Source organism: Plasmopara halstedii, assembly GCF_900000015.1.
Source record: "Plasmopara halstedii genome assembly, contig: Scaffold_2061, whole genome shotgun sequence".
NCBI classification, from domain to species: Eukaryota; Oomycota; class Peronosporomycetes; order Peronosporales; family Peronosporaceae; genus Plasmopara; species Plasmopara halstedii.
This window is the reverse complement of record NW_020188969.1, coordinates 539633-545466: the sequence shown is the minus strand read 5'-3', so window position 1 is coordinate 545466 and position 5834 is coordinate 539633.

The following is a 5834-nucleotide window of genomic DNA, read 5'->3' as shown; positions in this document are numbered from 1 at the left end:
TGCGGTTCCGATGGATCCTTTAGGATCGACGATCCACGTCATGCGTTCAGCACCCTCTTAGTGTCCTCCAGTGCAGGATCATCCAGAAGCGACGATGAGTGAATCTCTTCTTCCGATACTGGCCAGCGGCGCTGCCGCATTTGGAGGGAGTTTTAGTCTCTGCCACGTCTCACATGTGCGCACATATGTGCTCGTCTAATTTTACAGCTTGGGCCACCAATTGTGGCGACTCAATCGTCTTCTCGAGACCAAGATGGCCGCTGAGTAGGGTGTCGTGGGCCTCATAGAAGATACGGTAATTTCAAATCCATATCGTGAGGAACCACAAATCGTGGCGTATCCGTGGAATCAGTGCTTCTATACAGCAAACCATTATTAAGTGAATATCGGTGTAACAGTGCGTGCAAGCGCGCCGACAAAATCTTGTCCGACTTTCCAACTCTTGCTTCCGAAAACATGTAGCAGCGCTGCACACATACCATCACCCGTATATGCGTCGTGGATCATTTCGTCACCGACGACGTCACCGTCGTGATATGAGCAAGCTTTTAGTCCGGTCTGCGTGACAACGCATCTGCCAAAGCATTCTGCCTTCCTGGCTTATAATTCATCTCGAATATACAATCTGCAAAGAAGGAGAGTCACCACACGTGGTTATCCTCGGCAAGAGGTTAGGCGACTAAGTCGCAGGGCGTAGTGACGCATGATCTGTATATATAACAAAAGGCTTTCTGTCAAGCAGGGGCACCCTGAACTTGTCAAGTGCATGCTATATCGCAACTAATTCCTTGTTGTAGTTTGGTAGTTCCTTCCCGCAGCCTTAAGCTGGCGAGATTCGAATGCTATCACCCGATCTCACCCCTCGACGTCTGCTTGCAGCAGCGCACAGCTGTGAAACAGTCCGAATCATCACAGACGACACGAAAAGGATAATCAGGGTCCGGCAACGCCAGTATCGGGGCATGAAGGGAGGCTGTCTTTGACCCTGTCAAAAGCCTCCCGATGTTCGGTGTCGCAACACCATTCCGTATCCTTCCTATGGAGATTCGACACTGGCCACGCCCTTTCTGCATGATTTGCGCTATAGGTGTGCACATAGTTGGCGAGGCCAATCCACTTCCGCAAGACCTTTTGGTTCTTGGAATCGGCCAGTCCTCAATGGCCTTGGCCGTAGCGGAATCTGCTCGAAGGCCACCCTTACCAATGCAGCAACCCTAAAAAGAGGTTTCCTTCTGCGCCGAAGATGCAGTTATCGGCATTAGCATACACCTTGTTTGTGAACGTGCACCCTTTTAGACAGAAGGTGTGGTTTTCGTCATCTGTCCTCCCGTGCCCCGCACGACTGTAAACGAAGATGTCGTTTGTGCATACGCCCGGTGGGGCCTGAACAATTGCCTTACAAGACAATTATATGCTGCTGGTGCATTTGACAGCCCTTGGGGCATCAACAGCCACTCCCAGAGCTTTCCGCTCGGAGTACTCATCGCTGTCAGCGGAAAATCCTTAGCTCTCAATAGCAAATGGTAATACACATTGACCCAAGTCGTGTGCACTGTACTTTGTACATCCAAGACTGTTGTTCTGGCGGTCGTCCATCCTGGAATTCGGCGTCTGTGCCGGAATGTTGGCAGCATTGAGCTTACTGTAAACGTGAACGGTACGCCACTCGCGGTTCTTCCAGACACAAAACGTGGGTGACCAATGGGGAGACTTACTCTCACGCACCATTCCTGCGTCGTGCTTTGCACGGAAAAAGGCGTCAATGACGTCACACTGCTCCTTGGGTATGGGCCATTGGCGCGTTACGCAGTATTTAATTCCTGGAACCAGGTCAATCTCATGACGCGAACCTCGGTTCGGAGATAGGGCCGACGGCGGGTCTTCGGAGACGACGACTTGAAATTCCTATATTAAAGGATAGTACGGATCCGATGGATCCATCAGAATCGACGATCTACGTCGTGCATTCAGCACTCTCTTAGTGTCCTCAAGGACAGGATTTTCCAAGACGACGAGTTGATCTCCTCTTTCGGTCGGATAATGACCCCCTCGTCTAAATTGTCGGCCTTCAAGGCACCGCCAAACTCTTCTAAGGACATGTTATCTAGCTCAAGAAGAGCATCCACCGCGGAAATAGCCTCGAGACTGACGTTGCCGTCTTCTTCTCCCGTCATACCGTTGACAAGGGTGTATATCTATGCGTTATCGTCTACGGTAAACACACCCAGGGTCAGGGTCGCTCCCCTGCGTCTTTCAAATAAAATACGGCCTCGTCGTCACCTCTCTGTAGAAGATTTACGTCTCATCGAGACCAGTGGGAGCACACACTCGGTGTCCTCCAGTGAACCCACTCCCTGCTCCATCCGAGCCTTGATGATTAACATCCGATGAAGAGCTGCTAATTATGCAGTCATTGTCCAGTGGTTAACGTGTCATTCCACGCGCATCGGAAGGGCTTCGCCCAATATGCATTGGACATCGTCCGATCATGCCACTCTTAGCATACAGCAACTGCTTCAAGCATGAGCAGTTCTCAGTCGATTATGCGCCATCACAAGTACCTCGCTTTCGATGCCTCGGCCCTTGGTCGACCATGCCTCTCTTGGCATACAGCAGCTGCTTTGATACTTGAGCAGTTCTCAGTGGGTTAAGACCCACTCCACAATCAGCCAGCGAGCCATGCTCGGGACTCTTGTCCAATACACAATCGGTGTTCGACAACTCGGATGCTTCGATATCTAGCACATTGACTGCCCGATTCAGTGCCCGCGCTACTAGCGCTTCTGCTTCCATGCAGAGGTAGGCTCTTGGCTCAACAAAGCTCCACCAGGAGAGATGCGCGTAGCGCCCAAGGTCTTTGACCTCAAATCAATCCAATGATCATGGTGTTCCAGCCATGCCATATTAAGGATCAGATCATACCTTGCATCCAAGTCATGGCCTAAGGCAGCGTTCCACGCTATCAGAGTCAAAAAACTTGACACCGAGTTCCACAGGTACCCTCGGCAAGTGTCGCAGTTCCACGTCGCTAAACGAACTGTGACGGTGTCACTCAAACGCGCTTTCAGAGCCTCAGCATACAACTGATTTCCTTCAATCGTGGGGCGTCGATCAATATTGCTTGACACTCCCAGAATCGATAAGGATTTTCCATGACTTTTCAAAATCCTTCACATTTCCTTTTACGACCAGCAAACCCGGCCTGTATACTCACGTCCCGTGTTGAAGAGCACGGAGCTTTTCGGGGCTGCTTCCCTATGCCTCTTTGAGGCTCAACAGAACTCAGCCCTTCCCCAGTAGAGCACCCTGCGCCTACTGTATTTTCTTGACTTCCCGCGCGAGACCAGATTGGCTAGAAGCGGGATGTCGGTTCGACGAACCTTTACGCGCCTTGCGTAGGATACAACCAGTCCGAAGGTGACGGGTGTCACCACAGGCAAAACACAGTCGGACGTTTACACCCTGCTCGGCAGCTCGGAAATCTCCCTCCTTTTTCTCAGCATAGCTGAGATCCATTAACTCAGGTCCGCTCGACGAGCTCAAGGGGGATGCATTCCAACCAAGTCATGCCTACTCGAAGTTAAATTCGGCATTCAATGCAACATTCACTGCTTCATCAAAAAAGACGGATGCTCACGAAAGATTTCCATTCTGGCTTCGTCAGTGCGGGGGTCCCCCACTGCAACCGCCGCGGGGGGAGAATTGGCTGCCATCCTGGCAATGAGAGCACGCAACTCGTGGACAAAGTCTATCAATTCCTTTTTGCCCTGTCGGGCACCAAGAAAACACGATAGCACGCGATATGCCTGATTAGGTTGCGAAAACACTCGCAATAGATGACATTTCGGCTCCTTCAAAAAGGGAAACGCAGTTTCTGTCGAAGCACCGCACGGTGGTGCCCATTCACGCGCTCAACCCCCAAGCTTGGAAATAGCTTGCGCCACGCGCTGTTGCTCGTTCTGAAGAACGACGGATGCCATAGCCATATCGGCCTCTCTTATCCAAGCAGAAGATCTTCTCCTCGTATATTTTAACGCTCGCCATGAGCGACCTGGGTCGGGAGGAATCATCGGTCCTCGACGGTAGCGTCATGGACGCAGTTGACGCCGACAGCAGTTGTAACGACTCAGGCGTAATTTGGCTACGAGTGCTCTTAAGTGCGGCGGGGCTGCCGTTTAAAGGAAGCTAAGCTTAGATTACCAACCTTACGTTCATTACTAGAGTCAGTAGGAGTGTAGCGAAATGCAATTTTCAGCCTCCAAGAGTGACCACGTCCTTAACTTAAGGAAAATAGACTCCTCCATATAAATGTAAACTGTATTTCTTGTGGGGGGGGTGCGGCAAAGCCACCTGTATCAAAATCTATAGGGTTTCCCAATCAAACAGTAAAAACTTTTTAAAATGGATAACTACTGGCAGTTCAGCCATGTACTGACTTCTTGTTAAGGTATAACCACATCATTGTATGATTACTTTGTCTTTTTAACCCACACCCTTGTATGGTCACACAAAATGTGTGACCCACTCCTTTATAACAGGGTTCGTGTAAATCCGTTTCAGGTCCGTGTGTACCAACGGTGTTACCACCACTTGTGAAGGAGGTGACGGAACTGGTGTCGGTATCGTCTGCGATAAATATCCCAACAATCCTTGCTCATACACAGCAAAATTAATTCAATGTTGAGCTACCGCCTCTTGGTCTAATCGGAGTATATCGCAGATCGCGTGATCTCCAGTAAAAACTCGCAGCTTCACCCCACGCTCCCATTGCGAGTGTGTTAAGAGCCAATGTTCTTTCCGGTTGATATGAGGACAACCACCGCCGGTGGTGTCCGAATCATTTGTCGATAAATCCATCGGCGATGGGATGACTACAGTGGTACCAAGTGTTACGGGAATTGCCCGTCCGCGTACACACACTAACTGAGCGGCGCTCAAGTCAATTGACACGCCTCACCGCATGTTGCTCACTTCCAGCGAAATATTGACTTACATAAAGAGGAGGAAATTTAAAGTGACATTATTGTAGCCAAAAGAAATTCAAACCTTCTAACCTGATAAGTACCTCCATTTCTGATACAACAGAAGTAAAGGGGATATATAAATATTTCAGGGCGTATAGCTTATACTAGACACAAGTACGTGGTCTGCGCAAAATATGTAATCAGACATGGCCTATTACACCCTGTCTCTGTTGCCGACTGGGCAAGGGAACCTGCAGTTCCAAACAATATGATCCGGCTTCCACGAATACACTTTCCGCCGTTGCGAGAACACTCAATTTCAGGCATGAAAATGTACTTAATGCCTTTTGGCTCTGAATAATCACTTGTAGTATTCGACAGACGCGCTTGAGCCCATTTAAGTTGGCTGCTGCTTTTTGCTGATAATCTATAAGAAGCCACTGGACTTTTGATGCCGGTGTCGGGCAATTTTGATCGACGCACCACGATTAAAGGAAATCAGCTGTATACTGAGGCGCTGAAAGCGCGGTAAAGTGACATCGTCACAATTTGCTTAGCGACAGGGAATTGTGACACTTCCCTCTGGACCTCGGTGGCACTTTCCCTGACTTTGATAGTGTGAACACGGCTTAGTTTTCGACTTGGATGCAAAATATGATATTTTCGTTGGTATGGCATAAGCCATGAATCGATTCGCGGTCGAAGACCTTGGGCGCTCCGCGCACGTCTCCTGGTAAAACTTTCAAGCAAGACGAGATTTGATTTGCGTTGCCTTGAAGGCATGCAATTTAACTGATCTGATCATTTTTATATCGGAAGAAGAGATTCACTCGTCGTCGCTTCTAGATGATCCTGTCCTGGAGGACACTG